At 40.1% G+C, this 27,644-nt stretch overlaps 1 protein-coding gene and 1 long non-coding RNA gene across 6 annotated transcripts in view; one reads left to right on the plus strand and one right to left on the minus strand.

The window, feature by feature from the left end:
* Window positions 1-27,644, minus strand: part of OXR1 (oxidation resistance 1) — a 290,254-nt gene that overhangs the window by 82,177 nt on the left and 180,433 nt on the right. The window lies entirely within an intron of this gene.
* On the plus strand, window positions 1,118-25,766 carry LOC129784070 (uncharacterized). The gene is made up of 3 exons (XR_008746429.1): window positions 1,118-1,379; window positions 21,251-21,395; window positions 24,282-25,766. It is a non-coding gene; the product is annotated as an uncharacterized LOC129784070 (long non-coding RNA).

Here is a 27,644-nt window from a genome sequence, read left to right on the forward strand (position 1 = left end):
TAGCTAGATCCCGAAGTCCCAAACCAGAGCACACACACAGCTGCTTGAGCTGCATCCTAAAAGAACTGGTGGCGTAGGGAACTAAAAATAGGGATCAGTTTTAGTCAAATCGAAAAGGACACAATGAGCAAAGAATATTTCCAAGGTCTGAACACACTATTATACATACAAGTATTTCAAAGGAGACAAAAAAAAAAAAAAAAAAAGATAAAACCACAGCAAATGGTAGCAACTGTCACAGCACTCCAGCAACTGGTAGTGACCTGTCATTTTTGGGGGGATGGATTTGTTGTTTGTGCAAATAAATGCAAATTGATGCAACTAGTCCAAGCAAAATGCCAGCAGATGCCGTGCAAGCTTCCTTAGCTCTTGGACAGTTCACATGCCTGGTGTACAGGACATAGGCCCCTTGCAGTTCATCTGGCCAAATTTCCACTGCTACCAAGCTACAGGCAAAAGTACACCAGGCATTAACACAAAATTACTTTATTTTGTGAGAAACAAGGTTTGTACATACTTTCTGAGGTGAAAATCTTGATGTCAGTCATTTGGCAATCAGTCAGTGTTCATTTATATATACGCAACCTATACACAAGCATGTAATTTTTAAAGCTTGAATCAAATGCCTCATTTAAGCTTCCTTACTCCTGGAGGCACCGACTCTCATGTGATGCTATGAGGATGCTGTATGCCTTTGTTATGTATTCTAAATTACCATGTCTGGTCAAGACCCTACCATTTATATGGTTGCAAAACCTATAATAAGTGTCTAAAATAGGGATTTGAATTAGAACATGCATAAAAGCCTAGCCTCTCTCTTAATTTTTAATGAAACCTATTTTTAGTAAGGTAAAATAATTCAGGATTTTTTCTATTGAAAAATCTAAACTCTTAAGACACAGAAAAACAGACTGCAGTCTGTTTCCAACGCTGTTTCAGTAAAAATTAAATACAATACAGAATGCACATGCAGTCCCTAAAGGAGAGACTAGAGCTGAGGCATGCAGAACTCCCACATTCTCAGGCATATTTCCCTATGAGCTCACTAATTTGAATGATGAAGTATGGAAGTACACAGTTCTAGAACTAATAATGGTTGCACAGATCTATTTTTGTGATTAAGAAGGTCCAAATAGTTCCAAAGGACAATTTAGTGTCACTGTAAATTTGGGAGAAGTTGAAAATAACCAGCAGGTGACACTTAGCAAAATGTGTGTTTAAAACAGATTCTTTGCAGAGAACTGTGGGTTAGGTGTGTCTGTCCATATAGTTTTCACAATACCACAAACTCTTTTCAGATTAGACAGTTGACAAGAAGGAAGCTATCATCTGCATACTAGCCTCAGAAGTGGTAAACCTGGAATTTCAGACTTCAGCAGGTAGGCATATAATTATGTTTTTACTAACCAGCTCCCTGTAAGATCAGAACGAAATGGGGGCCAGTTGCCACCTTGACTATTGATGCTCTTCACTGTTCAGTGGAAAATGTCACATTGAAGGGACAAGACAGAATAAACGTGAGCAACGACGGACTTTGGCAGTCCTTGGTTCTGGACTGTGATACTTCAAGTATAGGTTATGTTTAGTATCTGATTGTTCCTGAAATAACACCAACAAAGACAGGAAACCATTACAGCGTCTCCTTTAGGGGAGTTGCTGTCTCAGTAGAAGACTGAACCAAACTTCTACTTTATTAGTATTTCAAGTCAGGCTCAATAAATCTTTCATCTCCTTTTGTACAAGCTGTATAAAATAAAGGTACCACAACTAGACATTAGGTCTCTCCAGGCTGAGGAGAACATTTGGACCTTGAGCATCTTAGCCTCCCCCTACAATGCATTTAAGCATCAAAACATGTGGACCTAAGTACTGCTCCTTAGATGTAATTTTGTAACATTGAAGTCCCATAACATTCATTGTATTTAGGTTTTGCCTTATCAAATATAAAATGTTTCAAGAAGACAAGTAATTTCTGTCAGATGCCACTGCAACATCTGACCTGTTGTGGTTTTTCTGTTCCAATACAGACTGTAGTTACATAAATGTTACATTTTTGTTTGTTAGGTTGGTAAGTAACCTAATCCAAGTCAGACTGTGTATACTCTAGGATGACCCACCAAATCCTTTTCACCTTTGAAGAGAAAGCAATTTTTGCTCTTCTAGGCAGATTTCAAGAATCTTCATACTATAATTTATATTAGATAGTAAAGATAGAAACACCATACAAATAAAAAGTACAATCAAATCTAGGGTATTGCAAAACCAGAAAAAAAATAAGTTAATTGATTCACAACTGTCCTGTACTGCCATACATAGGACTGTAGTTACAAAAATGCATACTAGGTATATGAAACTCAATAGAAGGAGCGTAAAGTGAAGGAGTGTATTTTACTCTATAAAATACATTTAATCCCATCCTGAAAAGTAATTTGATCAGATTGCAAAAGCATGCCAAAATTTCAGCTGCATATGGTCTGAATTTTTCAGAGAATCAGGTAAGTGAAAACCTTTGTTGACTGCAGCTAACCATCTTCTCTGAAAAACTGTATCCCATAGTCACTACCAAACTCTCGTTTATGCTACAATTTTTTTCAAAAAGCAGTGACAGCATTAGCATTACAAAAACATATGTTCTAAAACTAAACCTGTATTTTTCTTATTTTCCCAGAATATAATATTTATGCTTAGATGTTGAAATGGTCCATTCTACAATAACATATCATGTCAACATTTGTTAGAGTAACAAAGATATCAACACGGAAGTTTTCAAATATGGCCTTGAGGACAAATGCGTATTGTACTGGGACTTTTCCATGTTTATGACAGGACTTTAGTTTCAACTGCAATTACACAGCTCTATATATAGACTGCCTTATCAAATAAACATGAAATGACCTCCAGGTCTTCAGTTCATATTTATTTGGTCAATAGTGGCTTATTATAAACAGAGTATTCTTTTCTGTTCAGGGAATTTTATAAAAATTTATTTGGACCCTGAAGGGTACGCATGCATGTGCATGCATATGCAAACATGGGTGCAGTTTGAGGATGCTCACTAGGTATAACACTAGCTGAACAAAGTTAATTTTCAGTAGACAGAGACGTCTCCATGTAATCATCTCATTGGCTTTCTGTTCTTTCATCATGTGTTTAGAAACTAAATGTAGAAAACAGACAGTATAATAGATTAGTAGTATTTACTAGCTAATCCCATCCTCCACAGAGGCATAAATTATGCAAATGATAAATAATGGCTTACAAAAAGTCATCAGAAAATCTATCAGGTATTTGAATCCTGGGCAGACAGTCTTGGCTTAATCTTTTTTTTTTTCCTTTTTGCAGCATAACTGTTACTATTCTTTCCTTAACACTCATTAAATGCTTATCACGTTGATGTACTGTATCTGAAAGGAGGTTCCTAATACTTCCTCAGGAAAAACAGAACCAGATTCCAATTCACAATAGACCTTTTCACATTGCCAGATTGGTTTGTAATAAAATAGAATGTACCTCTGATAGGCCAGAGTTATTAAAAGTTCAGTTCTGTGGTACATCATTTCTGAAGACCAAGCAATCATAACACAACTGAGACTTCAAATCAAAGCATTGATTCAGGTCACTAACACAAAAAATGTCTGCTTTGTGATCAATATCTTGCCACCTCATGACCAGCTGTATTCCTCCTATTTATAGCAAGATTCACACACTTTAGAAAGCCATAGTCCTGTCTTGGGGGCAAAAGCTCACATTAATAATCACTGAAGTGACTATATAATGAACAGGTCCTGTCTGTTTGCAGACATAACCAACAGTCACATGTTATATTCAGTTGGCACCAGATCAGTTTCCAATTCATAAAACGGCATGGCTTTTAGTTATAGGCTATGAGTTTTAGTTGCAACCTTTAGACATGAAGATATCTAAGATACAAGGATCCTTTTAATGGAAAAAGCAGACTTAAGGAGAGCTGATGAGCAGCCACATAATGCCAGTTCTAAGCAGGAATACCATGAGAAGTGCAGTGATATTTTTGAGATAAATGGGTCAAAAATATAATCAGAATTTATCAGGAGCCAGAATAAGGGTAATAGCAACATTGCTGCTGCTTGTGATTTTACTCAAGCAGAATTACTGATTTGCTATTTTACTTGCTCCTACTTAGGCAGTGCATTCTAGGATTAAGGATTAAAGAACAGGAATTCTGTTCCATTCTTTGCTACCTGTTTTTGTGGTTGCTATTCCTTAAGTAAAGTAAGTGTATGAAAGCCTTTTGTACATACCTTTTCCTGAGCCATCTAAATCTGTGTAGGACATTCCTGAAATTTTCTTTTGAATTAAAACCAAGAAGGAGTATGTTGATCTTATTGGGAGGAAGTCCTGCTTTTTCTTTCTTGTTAAATCTTGCTTCTTAAGGAACATCTGGTCTCTCTCTCCTTCCCTCCCCCACTGGCACCACATCACAAGCATATGCTCGAGTCATTTGCTCCCATAACATCATGTAAAAAACCTGTGGATGGTTACTCACTCTGTCCTTTTGGGGATAATTACTACAATTTATCCTCAAAAATCAAATACATTGTTTCCAGCTACCTAAATCATTTGAAAGCTGTCCATTACTGTATTATCTCTGAATGAAGAAACTGTATCCTATACACATTAGGTCCCCCCCCCCCAAGATTTAGCAGCTTAACTCTCGCATCTCTCTCTCTCACACATTTTAGTACCTTGACTTCAATTACTGCCAGTTTTCCCCAGAAAATATTTGCAGTATGTTGTCTCTTTTGCTTCAGCCGCATTTAGCTGCAATGCTGTATACACCATTAAGAACCTATGCACATACACAGCTTTACATGTCCAATTTGCCTCTGATTAATTTCCTTCTATTTGTTTAGATGGGCTCTTCTGTAGCCTTCATTTAGAATACTTAATAGCATATCTCACTGTCTTCCTCGTATTTCATCTGAGGATGAAATATTGTGTACATATATCATGTACAAAATCCCAAAGAAACAGAATTATGATACGTGATTAAAGGTTATCTGTCAAGGTTTTGTACTCCAGTGCCTCAGGATCAAGACTCAGAATTGGTGATTTGCCTGAGTGGTTAAGCATGAAGCACTGGTGACATGCTTGTCATCTAGGAAACATGTTGCTGTGTTTTGCAGAAGTCAAAAGCTTATTTCTCCCAACTATAAGTCCTAATGTTAATGAATTATACTCGTTCCAGGTTGGAAATATCTAGAGCCTACTGGTTTAGCCATGAACCTTAGTAAGATCAACAAGCCTCAGTGAATGGAAGGGTGATGCTAAGAATAGAAGAGATAAAAACCTTTTGCCTAGCCTTGATCTGTTTTCTTATTAAATACAAAGGGAAAAAATCAGATACTTGTATCATGATCGAACTGGCCTCTCAAGTTCCTGCAAATCTCATATTGAAGTCCTGCATTGGGTATGGCATAGCTGCATAGCTCAAGGTTACTGAAGAAAGGTGTGCTTTCTAGTAGCATGGTACCCTAACTGTAGTGTAGTGCAACTGTCTCATTTTTGTTCCAGAAGTCTGAATGATTAGTTCAGCTAATCAGCTGGGCTGGGTGCATGATGCACTGTTGCAGAAGTAAGGTAGTGATGTTAAGTGCTGAGATGCTGATGCTGTTCTAGGAAACCAGGTTTGTATAAGTAAGTCTCACTCTGCATTAAATGCAATTGCTCAATTTTTATTAGTAAGCCACCATAATACTAGTTGATTATAAAGACTCATTTCATCTTAAATTTAAATACGCTGGAGTGGTCTTTCTCATCTGTCTCTTCAAGCACCAAAATTACAGCTGTTCATTTTGAAGTTCACTAGTGATGACAGATTCTTAATTGCTGTAATTAAATACCATCTTTATTAAAAGCCTGAAATCACTTCCACAAGAAAAAAACAAAACAAAACACCAAAACACTTTAATATTTTAGACTTGTTTTAGGTCCCCAGTAACTTTCCTTTTTTTGCACAGAAAGCTTTTACGGACTCTGTGGTAGTAAAGGACCTCCTGTGTTATCAAGACTTCATGAAGAAATTAAATTGTAATAACAGAATTAGAAGACAACTGGATAAGTTAAATACCAATGTATCAACAAAAGGTTTAAGTCTTGGTTTGTTAATCTGTAGCTTTTCTTTCAAGATGTCAATAAGCATGTGGGAAGGAATCATCAGTTGATAGCAGTGTACTTGTATTTTCAGAAAGCTTTTTACAAAGTCCCCAACCAAGGAAATGAAGCTGTTGGAGGGGTTAGAGGACTTGTCATTTAATATCCTTTAAAGTACAGTAAGCAAGAGGTCAGATTTCACAACACAGGAGGAAAGATTATCAGTGCAGCCCAACAGAGATTCATGCTTTTCAACTTACTGGTTTATTAGGCTAAGAGGAAAGAACAAGAATGTGATGGAGTTTCCTGATGATACAAAATTATGTGGAAAAGTCAAATCTACTGAAAAAAAAATATTTTTTTTTCATAATGAGTATCATAAACAAAATGGCAGGTAAAATTCACTGTTGATAAATGCAGAGTAAAGACAAGTTTTCCTCTGAGTGTATAACTATGTTTATACATACACACAGTGATGAGCTTTAAATGAGCTATTACCATCCAGTAAAGAGATACATGAAAATGTCAGTCACCAGACATCTGAAAGGCAAAATAAATATGAATTATTAGAAAAATATAGTTACTGCTCTTTAAATTTACCCATGAATATAGATTATATTGCTGGTCACCCTGTCTGAAAAAAAGATGCAATGTACCCAGAAAATGCACTGAGAAGAGCAACAAAGGTGTCAAGCTGCTTCTGTCTAGGAAAGTAGAAAAAAAACCCCACAATGTAGGTAAGTAGAAAACAAATCAGAGGAAAACTATTCACCGTTTCTCATTGTAAGAGAAGTAGGGGCACTTAATAAAATTACTAAGATGATTTAAAGGAAAGGAAGCATTTTGTTACACAACATAACTGAATCACTGAATTCATTACCACAGGATGTGTATGCCAAAACTATAAATGGTTCAGAAAGTAATCAGAAAAAATCATACTAAGTCCAGCAAGATGCATTAAGCACAAGAATGCAGATACAAACTCTGGTTTCTGGAAGTCCCTATGCCACAGACCTCCTAAAGCTCAGAGGAAATATCAGCAAAACATCTTTCCATACTTGTCCTGCCATATTTACCACCTGCCACTGGCCACTGTGGGAAATAGGACACTAAGCTGGATGTGAGCACAGCATTACTTTTACCTCATCCTGCCCAGCCATTCTGATGTTAGGACTTGCCATGACACTGCCCTGATCCCCTTGCTTTGGAACCAGGAGAAGTCCTCCATAAGTTCTTTCCTTGGGTCGTTTGTGGTGTGAAGGGGGTGACCTCTATAGACTGAGGAAGCTCAGAAGAACAGGTCTGGGGACTCAGAGGGATATGAGACACCTCAGTTGCTGCAGATCTTGAAGCACAATGGAAGAAAAGCTTTACTTTGCCATCATTTCTCTCCCTGTTTTTATCCCCTGAAGTGAACGGAAGTTAGCGTGGCTTCTCCATCTCAGATGACTTACCAAAAAATTAGAAATCTCACCACCTGTGCTGTTGTACTTTTATTTAAAGAGGAGTCGTAAACATAAAGGGTATGCAGTATTAAAGTCAGGACCCTGTATGGAAAAGATTCCAACTGGACTGTCAGGAATTCTCAAATGTGTAAGCATTAAGGGCTCTGAAGTTGTGCTCCACAAAGGAAAACAAATGTAGAAAAAAGAAAGAACTGAAGGACAGATAACAGATTTTGTCAAACATCCTGGGTATATTATAGTGGCTGTAGACTGGCCTGAAAAGCAAACTGTGACCCTGAAAGGGCAGAGAATATATCCTACATCAGCTTTAGATTTATCACCGCAAATACCCCTCTGTGCTGGCACAGCTGCACTGCCAAGCTTGCTGGCAGGCAGGGAGCGGAGCCTGCCCACGCCCTGACTCCGCAGATGCTGCTTCACACTCCTAATACAAATAGCTGACACAGGAGTTTCACAGCACTGCTCCTCCACGTGCAGACATAAGTGATTCTTTGGTTTCCAAAAATTAAATTGAATCTTCAGAATTCAGGGATTTTAAGAAGAGAGATCATATTTTAACTTTTTTTGTAATCCAAAATAATGTTTTACTGTCATGCAAAGTTATTATCAGGAATGGAAGAACTTACAACTGAGAGATTAAGTGGCCTACAGAAGAGAGTGTTACTGAGAAAAGCCTGTAACCCAGTATCAATATTTCATTTTGAAAAAAAAAAAAAACCAACAAAAAATGAATTTGGAAACAAGCTATCATCAAGTATAATGGTCTACTCATGTGTGAGTTACTAAACAGATAGATACTTTACCAAAAGACAGCAGCAGCAGCACCCAAGATCTGCTTGCAAACGTCTTACAACTGTGTCAGAGTCAGTCCTCTAATAAGCTACAAAATTCCTACTTGCAAAATCTACAAGATTGAGCTAAAACAATTTTAAAACACAGTCAGAGGGAAGATACTCTTACTGTTGATGCACAGCACAAAGCACTAGCAGTTGTTACTTTGCTTTCTTTGGCCAAGCATGGTACGAGCATGACCACATTTTTTTCCCAAAAAAATGCATTCTGTGCCCAAATGGAGAGAAATCCAAGGACTGTGCCAAACAGCTACATTCACTTGTGACTTAAGCTTCCAACACTCAGGTGCTCAGCGCTTTGAGAAACTGCCTAGAAACTATGGTTTACTTTCTAATGGTTTGGTTCAACTACCAGCTGTATGAACTGGTAGAAGGCTACGTTTTACCTTACCCTCTACTCACCTTTACCTCACCCTGCTACTATATTTTCTCTCTTGATGCACTTGTTGCAGATGGGACAGTGTGGGATAATGTGGAGGGTGCTGGCCCCTTTTTTTAGAGCATCTTTCTGACAGCTCGGCAGCATAGTGCAGCTGGCGCGACAGCACAGAACTAGCCCGCGCAGGTCCTACTGGAGTCCACAGGAATCAGATACTGAATTATTAGAATGAATAAAGTATTTTAATAAATACCATCATTATCCTGACTTCAGTTTTTAACACTTCCAGAAAAAGTGAAGGGAGGCAGAGAATTTGGGTTTGTTTTGCATTGAGATTGTACTCAGCTCGTGAAAATACACAGATATAAAACAAACCAGTGGCCCAAACAATTCATAATCTAAACAGATTCCTGTGTACTGAAGTCATCCTGGCTTCCTGATACTGAAATCCTTTCTGATGAAATTATTTTGCTTCAAAGGTAAATACAGACATTGCAGGTGTGATTTAGTAGATGCATGACATCTACTCACCTACAAATACTTTAAATTCTTAGTATCCTCCATGCTTGCCACGTCCTCTGGATTAAAAATACTCTACATGATTATTCTGTTTTGTATATACTTCCTTATTTGACTGTTCGACTTTGTATTTTTTAAGGGAATTGTATCTTCACTGTTTTTATGAAATTCAACTGTCACAAGCCTTAATAAAAATATCCATAATTTTATTTGTACCACTTATTTTCATATGATGCACATTTTCAATTTATATGTAATAAGGAGTTCTTAAATTAAGGTATGCTCCACTAAAAAATTCTTTTAGCCTCAGCACCATAAACTTTCCAGGCTTTTTACTATGTAATTTGTATTCAGCATTCTCTGCATAAAGACATCAAACCCAACACCACTCCTGGCATTAAATATTTTATTTCAAGCTATTATTCTTTTAGTATCAGATATATTTTGTTTTGTAAGTCACAGAAAGACAGTATTCTTTCAAATGAGACGTATAGTAATTTTTACACTGAATACTCTTGACCTTTCCTTAACTTCTTTGAAGACTAGTGTTTTGCCTTTACATTTTGAAACCAGCAGGTAGAAAACAAGATAGCAAACAATCTCATTTTATAAAGTGTGCTTTATATGGTTTTTATGCATGTAGTGATTACTTACGTGATCAAAAAGGTTAAGGTCAATTAGAACTTGTAGACAGCACATTACAATTCACTCTTTCTCAACAGACTTAGTATTTAATATTGCTTCTAATAGACATGATGACACCACGGAGCACAGGCTATAGCATTCACTTTCCAAGGTTATTCAGGCCAGATGACACAAGACTTGCTGGTACCATAAACATTCCCCACCCATCCTACATGGACTGCACGTATGCCTGCCAAACAAGGTCACCAGTGCTGTAGGGCCTGGATGAGTGCTTTGGCAGATGCATAGAAAAGATTTTTACTGAATGAAACAGCAGAGGGGAGTAAGCCTCTCATGGTGACATAAATAGGGATTTCAGGTGCCACGTGATGATCTGCGTTCACCAAAACATAAGTGCTACCCATGACACGCTATGACCAAAATGGTCTGGCTGTGGAAGCTGTCTTTCCATTTTGTAAACCGGTCTGACTCAGGACAAAGGTGTCTCAGTCACCAAACCAGCATCACTGGGTGGTTAGCCTCACTGATATTCTGTGCTGGGAAGCGCAATTTATTAGACATCTTTGATATCCACAGCAGTGTTTTGACTGTTTAAATGCTTTTAGTTTGTTTGGACAGCAAGACACTTCTTCAAGTATCAGCATTATTACCCTAAAGAAAAAGAATTAAGAACAGAAACTGTGTGCAGCTTGCACAATTACCAAGTCTTCTGAAAGAGGTAATTAGACCTTAAGAGGGCAGATTGCCATGACATATTGCAGATAGGAAAATCTTGCTCAATTTTGTGGTCTGCCATGCCTCTTGCATTTTACAAAAGCATTTTGCATCACTTGAGGTAAAAATTCATATAAATATTCAAAAGTAGAGCAGCCATGGTTGTTTTTATTGCAAAGTAATATTTTTGTCTCCTCCCCAAAAAATATAAAAAATATTATTTTTCCTTAACAAAAACATAAATTATAAGGAGATGCTAGTACCACAATGTTCTTTGTCACTCCCCTTTAAATGAACTGCTTTTCTAACACTTTTTTAGACTTAGTATCAAACAGAATACTGCGGAAGTTCTGAGGCAATTAAGTGTTACCATGCTGACCAGTCAGCCCTGCTGTGAGCCAAAAGGCACTCCATAAAAAAGTATTTTCTTGCCATCCACATCTATAATGCAGAGACTTGGATTTCTTTAATATCAGCGTCTCCAAACTGATCTCCTGTGTTTCAAAGTGGTTTGTTTTTAAGATCTTTGCCTTTTCTTTTCCAGAACTCATGCTTCAAGAAGAAAATCCAAATATTAGTCTAAGGTTAAGTGCAAATAGACCCATAGGGATGATCTCCAAACCATTTTCAGATGTTGCTTTTCTTTCTTTCTTTCATACTTACAGACACTCAACCACACCCAACCTTACCTGAGATACCGCTCTTTACATTTACTCCCTTTTACAGGTTGCAATAATGTTTTTAGGAGGGAGGAAAAAAGTGATTTTTCAGTGAACAGTTACCCATAAGTGCAACAAATTCTCCTTCCATTAGTTAGCAGTCAAATGATATTGTGAGCCCCTTGATTACTTACAGCAAAGCAGCATGCGATTGATTGTTGCACTTTAGTAATTTACATTTCTCAGAAATCTTTTTTTTCCCCTTTCATGGTTTTACTTATATAAAAACATATGAAATATCTTAACTAATGCCACTGTACTTCTCTAAGTTAAATTTTCAGATGTTCAGTGGGCTGATTCTGTAATGAAAATGTGGTGCACTCAGGGAAAATAGGGCATTGAACAAGTTGAGACAGCTCTTGCAGTGCTAGGGAGAGAACATTTGATTTCTCTAATAATGATCAAAATATCACAGCAAGGAGTCAGCAGAAAACTATAAGGGGCAAAGTGTTTTAACATACGACAATAAACAAACTGCAGACTGCTTACATGGAAATCTGAGTCTTTGCATAACCAGCAAACAAAATACTAAAAAGAAAGTGTACAAACAATCCCAAAAGAACAAATTTTCCCTTTCAAAATATGGCTATCAATTAAAGCAGCTTTACTAGAAAACAGTAATAAACTGCCTGACTCACCCAGTTTTCTCAAGGAGACATTATGTTACCTGCCGTGAACAAAGTATGACTGTATTTCAGACTTACAATGCTAAATGCTTATTTTTCCCCCCTCCCTTATCTTTGATATCTGTGTTGATGAGAACAGTCTCTTCTCCCACATAACCACTATCTGAGCTAACAATAATAGTAGCTTTATACAGCTGATGATACAGATACACATAAAGTGCCTGAAGCTGCATTGAAAAGACACTTACCAAAGCGTGCATTAGCTTAGTACCAAATAGCATCTTTAAAGGCTGCTTTTCTTTAACACTTGGCCTTACTTGATCCCTTTTAATAAGGACTGTTTACTGGATCATTCAGGGGCGTGGGGGGAGTGGGGGTAGAAGCTAAGAACCATTCTGCTCACAAGAAATGGAGTTCTGTGGCTTTTCTTTTCCTTTACAGTTAAACAGATTTGACAAAGAGCATGAACATTTATGGTTGTATCTTCAATTACAACCCGTGGCTGCTGTTCTGCAGGACAAAATTTACAACTGAAGGAAACAGTTATTTTCACATCTGATATGATTTTCCAAAGAAAGGACACAGTATCATGATTCACATACTCTGAATGAATTCCTTGTATGTACAGGAATGAATCTTGTATTGCTGACCTCTAAGAAGGTACAGTCTCTGGCATTAGCTAGCTTTACAAATCATATCCTTGGAAGTTCTCCAAAGGGCAGTCTCATGCTGGTACATTCTTCCAGTGCAGAAGTACTTGATTGGAGATGGCACTAGTGTAAGGGCTTAACTCCAGGGCACATCTAGTGAATGGACATGGTAAAAAATGAAAAAGATGCTCTTGGCCAATTTCTTCTGGCTTCCTGGGTCACACTCTTAACTCAGCTTTGCTTTTGGGTAAGAGAGAGGTTGTCTGAAGAGCACAAAGTGACGTGTTTGGAAAGCACTGAGTGGGGATCCATGAGATTATACAGCAGAACCCCTGTGGTGCTACTGCAAGTCCTGCACTTTGCTTCTCTTACTCCACTACAAAATCTTATTTCCAAACATTAATAAAACTGGCGAGTACCCTGGGCACAAAAGGGTTACTCAAGAGAAAAGTGAAAGGGGAACATTCTCTTCTTGTTAATTGTTTTCAGAACAAACCCAGCATGAAGTAGAAGAATTAAAGTGAAGCACTTGACCAAGATTTGTTCATGCCAGACACACCTTTTCTTGCCTCCTTTCCAATACAGAAATGTGTGTCTCCCGGAGGGCATTCTGCAGAGTTTTGAGATGTAACATTTTGACAGTGGAAAAGTACAAGTCTAAATATAGTACATTTTGTCAAATTTTGTTTAAAAGAATGTTCCAATAGGTATCAGTTCAAAACTGTACCTTGCTATTGGTTCCTATGCAAAACCCTTTATTAATGGGGATTCTGCAAGCCAGTACTACCAGTATGTGGTCATAGAAGTTTTGGCAATGTTCAGGCCACATGATGGACTTTAGCTTCATATTTATTTTGGTCATATTCTGGAGTGCAGGAGGTCTTACTTTTTTGTTTCTCCCTTTTTGTTTACTCACTGGTTCCTCTTCTCTGGCACATAAGAAACTATGTCCTTGAAAGGCACAAAAAGTACAGTCAGTTACTTTATTTCCAGAGCACTTCTCTCCATGATGGATTCTAAACCACAGCTCTCAAATTTCTGTTTATACAGAAGGAGCAAAACCTAGCAGTGAGCAGGCAAAAAGAAGGAGATTATAACAAGTATGAGGCATGGAAATTCAGTATCTGAAAATCCACACAGTACTGAAATCACAAGTACCAAAGATGGAGAATTTAAAGGAAAAGAGTAGAACTAGTAACAAGACCAAGCAGTCTACGCTTCCAGCATTAGAGTTCCCTTATTACACACAAAATTTCACAATACCACACATTCCATATAGTCCTGGGAGGGGGTAATGGAGGCATGGGCACAGTTACTGGACAAGAAGGGAAGAAGCATGTCCATGCAATTTTTATTGCTCTCTTGGAAGGTTTTCTTAGTGCAAATGAAAGATTTGCAGACAGCATTTCATTCTCTCCCCCACTTCCGTTTTTGATGGAACCACCTGAGCAGAAGGTGACCTCTGGGAAACAGCAACAAGCAGGTCAGGATCTCCTCACAAATAACAGCACCTACTGCAGGAAGCCTAAAAGGACTGATTCTTTGTATGTTACTGATGCTCTAAGTCCAACCTTTGACTCCTCTGTGTCTGCGGGCATATATTCTGCCTCATCTGAGTACCTAGAAAATATTTTTTTTTCTCTTCTCTCTGTCTTCTGATTTACTTTTACAGCTATGTATTTTTTGCAGTATGTTTTTGCTCACATTGTATGAACAGCTCTTCTTCAAGCACTGCCGTGATACAGTACATACCTACTGGAATGACAATGAGAGAACTGTAAGAAAAAAAACATGATAAGGAGACAAGGAAAAATAGAGAAGAAAAAAAATCTCAGCAGTGATGAAACATAATACGGTGCAATTTTGCATCATCTTATGTTATGAGATTTTAGATTTTAAAAATACTTTGGAGCAGAAATTATGTCTTCTGCACACTCTTTGATGACAGCAATTCTTTCTACTACCTTTCTTTGCAGCAGCCGAACTGTGCTGGAAGACACAACTTCATTTTGAATGTAGGAAACATAATGTGGTGGGGGACACGCTCCTCCCCATCTTCCACCAGCACCTGCTAATAGGTGAAGACCCAGCAGGACAAAGAAACTGAGCTTCTGTTTTCAGCTCTCCTCCACCTGCCCCAACCCAAGATATGCTTAGAAAGCTCCCTGATCTGGCCCTTGGCACCAGACCATCGTTTTCCTGCTGAGGAATCACAAACATTTCAGTGTTCCCTATTCATCTTTGGGAAATCCTTTTGGAACTGTGACAAGTTGACCTCTGTGGAGAGGCTTGCAGCCTCCATCCACATGGGTTATGAGAAACTGATGCCACACACGGCAACAGTGGCACAACCTGAAAAGAAATGCCCAAATGCTCATACATAACTTAGTACATAACGTAACTTAACAAAGCTGCAAGTCACTCCATGGCTCATGCTCTTTTCAGTGTCAACTGTGAAGACTTAGTTCTGTTTAGCTAAGGATCATCCTCAATTTTTATTCTATCTTTTGTCACGAAACTCAAAATGACTGCAGTGTCTTCTCCTGGGCAAGTCTTCAACCTACAGGCGGTACAGCTCTGCCCCTGGCCCCTTGGATGGCAGGACAGGATTGGAAAAGATTGCCTGGAAAACATAAACACTCAGAGAAACTTCTCCAGTACCCATAAACATATATGATCATTTCTGTGAAACAAGAGCTGGAAAAGTGCAAAGGATTCTGGATTCTATCCATTTTGGCTCTCAGCTATTTCCACATCCAGAATCTCTCCTTGCAGCCACATCAGAGACAGACCAGATCTTGCTCTGAACTTGAAATGAGGAGTCCCTGAGGAAGAATGCCCAGAATTTTGTATTTTCAAGCAGCTCACACATGCAGCTCTCCCTTCAGAAATGGACCGGCAAAGAGAAAAGCCCCCGTATGCAAGCCCTAAGGAAAACTGCGGATAGCAGCTGTGCTGTCTTTTGAGAACTCTTCTGTCACATCAAGTCCCAGCCAGTGCACAGCTGATGTCCCTATCCAGTTGTGAAGGATGGGGATCACCAAAGCCTAGCTAGAAGCTTCTTTTAGTTAGTGGCATGAAATCTGAAGTAATTTCTTACAAACTGCTAGGATCCCAAGCCACCACATGAAAACTGCCAGTTCATGGCTTAAAAAAATAAATAAAAAATTAAGATCTCTGAAACCTCTTGAATCTCAGTGGGAAGGAGAAGCTCTCTGTCCCTTCCAACTGCAATGAAGTTCCAGCCATATTATAGGGGGAAGTCCATGCTTACATGGTTGAGAAAAATCACAGAGCCCCTCTAACTTCCACGTGATTTTTTTCCCCAAGAAAGTCCAAAACCTCCTAAAAGTCACCAGCTAAAAAAGCTATGTTGATGAAGTGAATTATTTACAGTCCCTTATAATATTCTTGCCACTAAACTGGAGAGATACGGGTTTGATGGATGGACTGTTATGGCTGATAAGGAATTAGCTGGATGGTTGCATAAAAAAAGTTATAGTCAATGGTTCAATGTCCAAATGGAAACCAGTAACGAGTAGTATCCCTCAAGGGTCCATACTGGGACCAACACTATTTAATGTTTATTAACAAGACAGACAGTGGGAGTGAGTGGACCTTCAGCAATTTTGCAAGTGACACCAAGCTGAGTTGTGCAGTTGATTGACTTGAGGGAAGGGATGCCATCTGGAGTGCCATTGACAGGTTTGAGGAGTGGGCCCATGCAAAACTCATAAGGTTCAACAATGCCAATACAAGGTCAGGCACCTGGATTGGGGCAATCCCCAGTATCAATACAGACTGGGGGATTGAGAGCAGCCCTGTGGAAAAGGACTTGGGGATCCTGGTGGATGAAAGATTGGACATGATGTGGCAATGTGCATTTGCAGCCCAGAAAGCCAATGGTATCCTTGGTTGCATAGAGGGAAGTGTGGCCAGCTGGTCGAGGGAGGTGATCCTCCCCCTCTACTCTGCTCTTGTGAGACCTCACCTGGAGTACTGCGTTACCAGCTATGGGATCCCCAGTACAATTAAGAAATCGACCTCTTATAATGGGTCCGGAGGAGGGTCATGAAAATGATCAGAGGGCTGGAGCACCTCTCCTTCAAAGAAAGGCTGAGACAGTTGGGGTTGTTCAGCCTGGAGAAGGTTCTGAGGAGACCTTCAGTATATAAAGGGGGCTTATAAAACAGATGGAGAGAGACTTTTTACCAAGGACTGTAGTGACAGGACGAGGGGCACTGATTTTAAACTGAAAGAGGGTAGGTTTAGATTGGACATAAGGAAGAAAGTTTTTATGATGAGGGTGGTGACATAACTGGACAGGTTGCCCACAGAAGTTGTGGATGCCCGATAAGTGGAGGTGTTCAAGGTCAGGTTGGATGGGGCTTTAGGCAACATGATCTAGTGAAAGATATCTCCGCCTATGGCAGGTGGGTGGGACTAGATGTTCTTTAAAAGTCTCTTCCAACTCAAACCATTCTAGGATTCTATGATTTGCATCCCATAGCTCCAGTACTACTTCATTTGCCGTGAAGCTCCTACTAGGTCTGGCTGATAGGCAACATAACCTTTTGTTTGTTAAGTGAACCAAATCCCATTTTTCTGGAAGCGGCTTCCTTTCCTGTCCTACTGCATGGATCACAAAGTCTTCCAATACTTATGATTATATTCAGGAACAAATATGTAATACAGGTCTACACAATCTCCTTTCAGATTTCCTCAAAACACATTCACCACCGGTCCCTCTTTTCTCCTTCTCTTTTTTCCCTCCTCAAAGAGTAGTAAATTATATTGCTTGCAATCACTGTCAAAAAGAACTAAATCTTCAGATTTATAAACGTATCTCTAATCTTCTGAAGAAAAGGAGAAGACTCTAAAGCTAAAACCCTACATGAGCTGTCTGTACCAAAATCATCGATGCATAGGATCATTTAGGTTGGAAAAGACCCTTAAGATCATCAAATCCAACTGTTAAACTAGCACTGCCATGTCCACCACTAAACTATGTCCTGAAGTGCCACATCTACACATCTTCTAAATATCTCCAGGGGTGGTGATTCTACCATGTTCCTAGGCAGCCTGTTCCAATGACTGACCACCCTTTTCAGTGGAGATTTTTTTCCTAATATCCAATCCAAACCTCCCTGGCACAACTTGAGGACATTTCCTCGTATCCTATCGTTTGTTACTGGGGAGAAGAGACCAACACCCACCTCGCTACAAACACCTTTCTGGTAGTTGTAGAGAGCAATAAGATCCGCCCTGAACCTCCTTTTCTCCACACAAAGTTCCTTCAGCTGATCCTCACAAGACTTGTGCTCCAGACCCTTCACCAGCTACACTGCCCTTCTTTGGACACACTGCAGCAGCTCAGTGTCTTTCCTGTAGTGAGGGGCACAAGACTGAACACAGTAGTAAAGGTGCGCTTCACCAGTGCTGAGTACAGGGGGACAATCACTTCCCTAGTCCTGCTGGCCTCACTGTTTCTGATACAAGTCACGATGCTGTTGGCCTTCTTGGCCACCTGGGCACAATGCCAGCTCATGCCCAGCCGGCTGTCAGCCAGCACCCCCAGGGCCTTTTCCCCCAGGCAGCTTCCCAGCTGCTCTGCCCCAGCCTGCAGCGCTGCGTGGGGTTGGTGTGACCCAAGGGCAGGGCCCGGCACTAAGCCTGGTTGAACCTCATACAACTGGCCTGGATCCATTGAATCAGCCTGTCCAGATCCCTCGGCAGAGCCTTCCTACGTGCAAGCAGATCAACACTCCTGCCCAACTTGATGCCATCTGCAAACGTACTGAGGATGCACCTGATCTCCTCATCCAGATCATTGATTAAGATATTAAACAGGACTGGCACCAGTACTGAGCCCTGGGGAACAGCACTTGTGACTGGCTGCCAGCTGGATGTAATAAAAAGCTGGAAGTAATGCCATTTACTACCACTCTCTGGGCTCAGCCATACAGCCAGGTTTTTACCCAGCGCAGAGTACATCCATCCAAGCTGTAAGCAGCCAGTTTCTGCAAGAGAATGCTGTGGGAAACAGTGTCAAAGGCTTTACTAAACTCTAGGTAGGCAACATCCACAGCCTTCCCCTCAGCCACTAGGTCGGTCACCTTGTCATAGAAGATTAGGTTTAGTCAGGACCTGCCTTTCACAAATGTTGGCTGGGCCTGATCACCTGATTGTCCTGTATGTGACACATGATGGCTCTCATGATGATCTGCTCCATAACCTTCCCCAGCACTGAGGTCAGTCTGACAGGCCTGTAGTTCCCCAGATCCTCCTTCCTGCCCTTCTTGTAGATGGGCGTCAGATTTGCTAACCTCCAGTCAACTGGGACCTCCCCAGTTAGCCAAGACTGTTGATAAAGGGAGAGTGGCTTGGTGAGCACTTCTGCCAGGTCCCTCAGTACCCTTGGGTGGATCTCATCCAGCCCCATTGACTTGTGTGTGTCCAAGTGGTGTAACAGGTTGCTGACCATTTCCCCTTGGATTATGGGGGCTTCATTCTGTTCCCCATCGCTGTCTTTCAGCTCAGAGGGCTGGCTACCCAAAGAACACCTGGGTTTACTATTAAAGATGAAGGCAAAGAAGGCATTAAGTACCTCAGCCTTTTCCTCATCCTTTGTCCACTATGTTTCCCTACCACATCCAATTAAGGATAGAGATTCTCCTTAGCCTTCCTTTTGTTGCTAATGTATTCAAAGAATTTTATAAATTTTGTTTGTGTTTTACAGCAGTAGCCAGATCAAGTTCTATTTGGGCTTTGGCTCTTTTAATTTTTCCCCTGCATAACCTCACAACATCCTTGCAGTCCTCCTAAGTTGACCGCCCCTTCTTCCAAAGCGCACAAATTCTCCATTTTTTCCCTAAGTTCCAGCTAAAACTCTCTGTTCAATCAGGCTGGTCTTCTCCCCTGCCAGTTCATCTTTCAGCACATGGGGACAGCCTGCTCCTGTGCCTTTAAGACTGCCTTCTTGAAGAATGTCCACCCTTCCTGGACTCCTTGGCCTTTCAGAGCTCTCTCCCAACGGGCTTTACCAAACAGTCTCCTAAACAGGCCAAAGTCTGTCCTCCGGAATTCCAAGGCTGCAGCTCTGCTAACCCTGCTCCTTACTTCTCTGAGAACTGAAAACTCTACCATTTTGTGACCACTATGTCCCAGATGGCCTCCAACCACTGTTTCACCCACAAGTCCTCTGTTCGCAAGCAGCAGGTCCAGCAGGGGGCATCGCCCCTGGCTGGCCCTTGGACCAGCTGTTTTTCCACACTCTCTAGGCTGTTTCCTCTCCACTGTGTTGTATTTCCAGCAGACAGCTGGTAAGTTGAAGTCCCTCATGAGAACAAGGGCTAACGACTGTGAGACTTCTACCAGCTGCTTGTAGAACATTTTGTCTGCCTCTTTATCCTGGCTGGGTGGCCTGTAACAGACTCCCACCATGACAGGTGGCCTTTCTTGCTGGCCTTCCCCCTGGTTTTTTACACTCAACCCTATCATCACCATCATTAAGCTCTAGACAATCAAAACACTCCCTATCATACAGGGCTACCCCACCACCTCTCCTTCCTTGTCTGTCCCTTCTGAAACGTTTATAACCACCCATATTATCAGCACTCCAGTTGGGCGAGTCATCCCACCATGTTTCCGCGATGGCATGAATAAGGGTAAAACATGAAGGCTGTTTGTATATAAGACAGCATTGTACAAAAAAAAACCACCCAGACCAGCAGGAGCTCGAGATCTGATTCAACTTGGATTCAACAGCCTAAACCCTATGTACCTGGCTTCAGTCTGTTATTGCAGAAACTCTTGGTCCACCAGAGGTACATCCTTCAGAAAAGCCACTGCACCGAGGACTTCAGAGTCTTCCAAGCTGTATCCCATAACAGTTACAGTTCCACATAAAGAAACTGGAGTCACAAGCTATACCTGCTATGTTCTTCCAAAGATTTTGTCAGTAAGTAAAGACAGAAATTGTCAAAGGGGCTTTTGAGAAGAGCAGTAATTTCTCCCTGTTCTCCTACAGTCCCTTTTACCTTCCAGAAAGAGAGTTGTCCATGCAGTTTGAATCTGCAGGTGATCCTTTTGATGTTACTTCCCTTAAATTTCTGCATTGCATCTATATGCCTACAGAGGAGGCATATTTGCCAGTAGTTGAAAAACGACATTCAGGAGTCCATGGAAACTGTCCATAACTTCTCTTTATTTGGATCTTTTCAAATCTTGGCTAAATTGCTGTACCAGGATGTAAAGTACCTCATAAAATGAGTTCTCAGGAAGGATATTTAACAGAATGCAGTTGCTTTCTCTATGACAATTTTCTTTTTCCTTAAAACTGTAATTAATTAACCAAATATTTCATAAAGGATATGCAGAACTACATAAGGAAAGCACATTTTAAAAAAGGAAGTGTGGTTCCTCAATATCAATTGTGATCTTAAATAAAAGCAACAAGCAACCTTTCTGATAACTTTCCAAGCTCTGAATTTAAGTTAGCATTGAAGAAGACTGCATTCATTTTAATTGCTTTCTCATTTTTATTACAGATAATTTAAAGTTAATTGAATCCTTCTCCTATAATGCATGGAACAGCGCAACAGAACCTATACTCAGCAGAAAGAACAGCCTGACTGTGACGGCTGGTATAGCTCTGGTTCTGATAGTGACTTCTGAGTATTCTGGATGAAAGCTGTAAGTTTTGACTGCAATTATTTTTTGTGGGCATAATATTGAAGCTAAGGAGGAATGTCCATCAGGTTAAAGTCAGTTTAAGCAAAACACATTTTATTCTTACAAAGCAGCCACACCTTGGAGCTGTATGAAAATACAAGCCAAAAACTGCAAGGCAGGGGAGGAACTGCATGAGAATTCCTCATCCCTAAGGTGTGCACCAGTTTGCTGTCATCCTCAGCCCAAGATTTCCCTCATCAGAGCTTTGCCAATATGCAGATTTCTCACATGACCTTGGTCTGTGTATTGCAAATAGCAGCAAAACTACATTTCAGCTTCACAGATGGTAGGTTTGATCTTCTGGCTCAAAGTATTACAATTTGTCTTGGAAAGTTTAGATCTGGGCTTGCTTTCAAGGGAATCTCAAGTGTGGTTCCAGCAAACACATCTATTTCATTGACTAGCCAAGCCTTCAATACTAAAACTGAAAACCCCAGTCTTCCTTCTGTGACAGAATGTGGCACTGTTAACATTCTCATTAAATCCAAACATCCTAGGGATGTAAAATGCAAACCATAATGTTATAGACTTGTAGTAATAAATCTGTATAGAGGTGATACATAGGTGAAAAGTTGTACACAGCTTTTCTAATTACAGACTGCAATAAAAATACATTATCTGGAAAGATTATATGCTTGCAGCTATTTGTGACATTACCGTAGCAATATAATCCTTAATTCATATTGATAAAACCGACATCCTCATTCTTAGTGATCCAGTAGATTGTGAAAGTGTTCAAAAAAAAAAAAAATCACATACAAAACAGGGAATCACATATAAAGCAGGGTTGAAATCAAGAAAAAGCTTCCTTTACTGCAAGACTCGCCAAGTGGGCTCAAGGTACTTGACAAGCGATCTCTAACATGGTCTTCAGAATACATGGCCCGAACAAGAGACTGGCTGCTGGAAGGTGAGAATTATACGGATTCTGTCATGTGTGTCTCTGAAGTTCATACTAAATAATGACACATTAACACACTGATGTGGTTAATCTCAGACAAAGCATTATCTAAAAAGGCAGGGCATATACAGCAAAGTAAATAAATAAATAAATAACCCCACCTCCCCAAAATAAAAACCCCAATGAACTACCAAAAAAAAGGGAATAGTCTTGCTTTGTAACTCTGCTCTGTGTTCCAGCAAGCCTTATGGGTTTTGGGGTTTGAAAGTATTGATTTACCATTATATCTGAACTAATAAATTTTGCACGGGTTTGCAGGTACATATGCTACTTACTCATTCTTTGAGATTCTGAACTTAATTCCTGTTACCTGGTTTTCATGTCTGATCCAGAAAGGAAATAACAGCAACAAGTCAAACCAGAAACATTGTCTACTGCAAACATGTATTTCCTGGTTGCATGTACTGTGCAAAGGAGCCTGTTATCCCCAAATACAGGTCCCTGTGGAACTGAAACCATAAAAGTAAAACTTCATGTAAGGAAAATAGTTTTGCAAAGAACTCAATATCCTTTAGTGGAATTCACATTTCAGAAAATCTTCTATACCCAGTCGAGTTTTAATATCCCAGCACATCAGTGCGCAGTGAACTCCCAAGCATATGGGACACAGGGTGAAGCAAAATCCTACTAAAGCTAGTGCAGAGTCATGCACTGTCACAATGCCATGAATGAGGAAAGATGGTAAATTATGCACACAAAAATAATGCAGTCCCTCTCCTACAGAGCTGAGTAATTTCTACAGGCATCATGCAATAACTCCAGTTGCTCTAACCAAAAGGCAGTATGCATCCTGCCCACACCTTCCTGCACCAGATATGTCAATGAATCAACTGCAATTTCATTAATCAGCACTAATTCCCTCTCCACAGTTTTAACAAACTTCTGAGAACTGCTAATCAGAAAACTTTCATTTTCACAGTGAGGTAAAAATTCATCTTTTATTTAATCACACAGCCTAAATAAATCTACCAGAACATTTTTACATAAGGCTATGAATGGACATATGCAGGATCTGCACCTAAAATAATTGACTTGCCTTTGTATTATCCCTGTTAAAGTTAATGAGACATTTAAATGACTATAGATTTCAAAGAAAAAAAAAAAGGGCATTTTTCTGACACGGGGAATTTAAATTTCTAAATAATTTTCCTTTTAAGGATTAGCACTTTCATATCCATTTTTTAAATCATACGAAGGCATACACATTTAGGAATTCATAAGCAAGTTCACTTAACAGCAAAGTTAGTGTTCCTTTCTGTGAGAACCAAGGTAAAAATAGATTTTCTTGTATATATGCACAGTTATTGGTAAATAATGTATTTTGAAATGCAACAAATGCTAAGCCAGATGAAAAATAAAAATAAAACAGAAAATGGAGTTAGAAGTATTGAATTGATTTATCATGTTTTCTTTGCCAATCAAAAAAACCCTGCCATAATAAATCCATCACAATGTTGCTTCCTCTTTATTAACAGAGCATCAAAATTCTTGTCAGTGTACCTGCTGACTCTTTGGCAGGGCAGGCTGCAAACTGCCTTTGTGGGCACATATTGAACGATTTCCCAGTTTTTCAAGGATAAAACATGTTCAGGCTGTTTTGTAAAACCCTAAAATTGACCATAGTACATAAAAATAGCCATAAAGCATAGTTCAACTTCTTAATGAGAAATGCATAACATTGTATTCCTGCAGCCAAAAAGGTTTTCATTGATTTTCAAAGAGAACCACTTCCTTGCAATTTTACTGAAGTGAAACGTGTAGCTCTCCTGCCCACTTATGACTGAGCGATAAATTGCATCCAAATCTCTGAAATCCTCCACACAGTTATTTTTTTTTATGCTAAAGTAAATAAAATTCTGTCTTTTTTTAATCTTTCCACCCTGCAGGATAAAACTAGCTACCACAAAAAAAAACCCTGTGTTGCCCTGCTTCATTCTTCCTTTGAAAAGAAGCGAGAAGATTGTTCCTCTGAGTCCAGCATAACATAGTAAAACTCTTATTTATGGTACAAGTATTTTCAGTGCAGCAGTTTCCTCATGGTCACAGATGCACTGCCAGCAGCAGTACAGCGGGCTGCAGGCAAAGCATGAAGAGCTAACGCTCAAGTACTTGGTGCCTCCTGACAAGCGACCCTCCAGCTGGCTTATCCTTCCCCCTGACACAGGGTAGGGACCAGCACCAGCTTGGGGCACCCAGATGCACATTGGAAGGGATGGGTACAAGGCAATGGAGATGAAGAAGCCTAGAAGAACATGATGCCCTGGGAGAAGAGAAGGAGCTCCCAGGGGAGGGGCAGGGCACAACATGGGTTCTCTAATTCTGACCTGTGCTTTACTCACTAAAACACAAACAAGTGAATACTACTTACAGAGTCACCTATTTGTTGTATACTGACCGAATTTGTATTGAATTATGCTCGCATTCTTGTAAAGTTGATCCAAGTTTTGCCATAAGCATGTCTGTGGTTTGATTCAGCACTGACTTCGCTTTCTGCAGGGAAGAAGACAACACAAGAACAGACCCATCCCTAACTAGGATTTAGCAGCTTATACAGTACCAGAAGCAAGGGGTTGGAAAGATGTGGTCATGTAGAAATTCAGAAGAGTGACATATGATAATGAAATCTTATTGAATCCTTAAGTGTTCAGCACTTTTTTGATCAGAACCAACCTCACCCAAAGGCCTCATCACTACCTCATATGATGACCCATAGCCTTTTTGTGATAAATTATCTTGCCTTCATGTACCTGTTTACTTTCCAGAGTGGAAAAGGTGGTAACTTTTAATGATTCATTCTCTGTGCCTTTTACAAAACAGTTCTTCAGGGGTTTTTCTACATGGCTTTTGAAGATAGAGTGAAAAATATAAATAGCACTATATATACACATACATATAAACATATGTTTCTCTAGTACATTTCAAATGACTAATCTGATGGGACATGATTCTCCTAAAATAACAGTGTCTCCAATGAAGTACAGCAAAGCAGCACACTAAGAATCACCAGACAAGTCAGGAAGTGGTATCAGAAATAATCTGGCAGGACATAAGCGAGCAAAGCATGCTATGAGGGGGCAGAGAGTTCAAACCCTGGGAATGTGAAGGGAAAGTCACATTCAGCATTTGTGTTCTTTGGGGTTTAACCACAGTCATGTCAGTACTACAGTTCTTGCTACAAAAATTAAATGTAAGTTAGAAACTGAAGCAGTCTAAATTAGGCAAACTTCAATTATAAACAAATACAAAGGGGTAATGGGAAAACTAAATGTAAAAAGAGCTGGTATCAGCTACATGGGCAGAAATCTGTCCCCACTGGTGTGGCGTAACAGGGAACAGCTGCAGTGGATGGCAACCAGCACCCCCTAAGCAGAACTCCTGATGGTGTCACCCTGCTCCGAGTGCCTTATGCCTCGCAAGAGCCACACCAACGCCCGTCAGCTTGTATTTCAGGTTCCCCATAAGAGGAAGCAAAAAGCTCAAAGGGGGAATGGTTGCAGCAAGAAACAGTGGCTAGGTGGAGATGCTGCCTGCATGCAGAGCCAGCAGCAAAGCTGTGAAGATCCCCACCAATGCCTCCAGGGACACATGGTGAGGAAGGAACTGCCCCACCACCGTGCCCCCAAAGGGAGACAGCAGTGGTTGAAACTATGGGCACTTCAATACGCATGTGAGGTGAGGAATGGGTCACGAGCTCTATGGCTGGAACCACTGAAGAAATGGTATCTACCCAACAACTAGCAGCTAACACTGAAGCAGAAGTAGTTTTGAAGAGTTGTCCTTTTCAGGATGTCTGTATTATTTGAGAAATTGAGAAGCTATATATGCTGCCTGCTAGGACTCCACCTGATTGCCAACTATATCCACAGATTATCTGCTGTAGAAGTATCTACCATCTGTAGTCTGAGGAGGAAGACAAAATCAGCACTACACACTAACCTAGACTTGCCCAAATTTCATTTAATTAAACTCCACTGAAATGTTACAGAAGTAACATGCATCCACCTATGTCACTGAAGGTGAATCCCAAACTCATTCACCCATGTTTTTTAGAAGCAGTAACCAAAATCAGTATACCCACAGAAGCGGTGGGGTTTGAAGTTGAATAACCCTGGATATTCTTTCCTATTTTCCTAAGGATCTCTCTGCAGAAGGAACTTTCTCTGTAAAATATAGCAACCAGAGTATCTTGTCTACACTCAGCTGACGGACACCGAACTTCTTCCTACCACTCCCACTTCACTTCCCTAAAGTTAAATCTGTAATAAAGACAACACTTATGACACTCTCAGTAATGTCTTATAAGCAGTATATATCTGATAACTTAGGCCACATTCAAGAGCAACATTCAATCTTCTGGGGTACCTCTAACAGAGAAAGTCACCTGGCAGGCAGAGAGGAAAGCTGCAGCAGACTCACCTGCTCATTTGTTCTGAGGAGGAACAAGAACAAGACATGAGACTGCAACCAGTACAGTGCAGGCACAAAAAAAAATTCAGGGGGGACTCCTCTCCCACCTTTGGGTTGGCAACCACAACATATCTGAGAGGAAATGTGCCACTGGGCACCAAGCCTGCCTGAGGGCACTGGCAAAGAAGGGCCAAAAGGCAATGGTGAGAAGAGAGAAGAGCAGGATCTTGCTTGAGGAAGATGCCCTGGGTGACACCTCGGGCGGGGGGGGGGTGGGTGGAAGGGACAGGGAGGCAGTGGTATGGGAGCATGATGAAAGGTAAGAAGTCTGAGAAGGTCTCCATTGTGGAAGACCCTGGTTTACATAAGTATTAGGTATCTATACTTCAAAAAAGGATGTATTACAAAAAAACATTTTACTCATTTTGCTGAACTGCGACAAGAAATTATTCTGAGGATTTATAAGGCAGGCTTGTGGTGTCCCAGGATTTCTTATATCAATCTTCAGTTGTAAAGTTTGTATAGTTGTAGGCAGCACTTTTTCTTTAATTGCGATTATTTTGAAGACTGTCTAGATTTGTAGTTTGGTTGTTCATATTAGGCTTGATTTCCCATTTTTGCAATATAAAGCAGACACTGTCCACCTCCTGTCTTCATAAAACAGAAATACAAGCATAGCAGCAAGGCAGAAATGCCCTTTGTAAGCTCACTCAGTGCACCACTACACCGCAGTTACCCAATTCACTCTGTTTTGTACAACGCTGAAATTATTTGTGTTCATTTGATGAGTTAAAGGCTGGAGTTGAGCAGGATAAGGAAAGATTGAGTTTGCACAGTGAGGA

This window comes from Falco peregrinus, chromosome 3 (assembly GCF_023634155.1).
Source record: "Falco peregrinus isolate bFalPer1 chromosome 3, bFalPer1.pri, whole genome shotgun sequence".
Taxonomy (NCBI): domain Eukaryota; kingdom Metazoa; phylum Chordata; class Aves; order Falconiformes; family Falconidae; genus Falco; species Falco peregrinus.